Here is a 558-nt window from a genome sequence, read left to right on the forward strand (position 1 = left end):
TATATACACTTTTTTTTTTTTTTTTTTTTTTTTTTTTTTTTTTTTTAGGCCCTTTGAAAAAATTAAAAGATATATTTTTTGCAAATGTGTTTTACCTTACATTCTTTTTTTGGATGACATTTTAAGGTTTATCAAAGATGAAAAAAAACTTAAATATTTATATTTTACACCATGATGCATGGGTGTATATTTAAGAACTCAAGGAGAATGGATAAGTGTGTGTATATCTTTTATATATATATATATATATATATATATATATATATATATATATATATATATGTACATATAAATTTAAATCAATTATAATGCAATTTAATACAATAATTAAAACAAAAAACAAAAAAAAAGTGAAAAAAAAACCGGCAATAAAAAAAAAGGAATTAATTATAGAATAAAAAAATAACATAAAAAAACTATAAAAACTAAAAAAAAGTTATACAAATTAAGAAAAGTTATGCAAATTAAGAAAAGTTATGAAAATTAAGAAAAGTTATGCAAATTAAGAAAGGTTATGCAAACTAAGAAAAGTTATGCAAACTAAGAAAAGTTATGCAA

Source organism: Piliocolobus tephrosceles, unplaced genomic scaffold (assembly GCF_002776525.5).
Source record: "Piliocolobus tephrosceles isolate RC106 unplaced genomic scaffold, ASM277652v3 unscaffolded_15561, whole genome shotgun sequence".
Lineage (NCBI taxonomy): Eukaryota > Metazoa > Chordata > Mammalia > Primates > Cercopithecidae > Piliocolobus > Piliocolobus tephrosceles.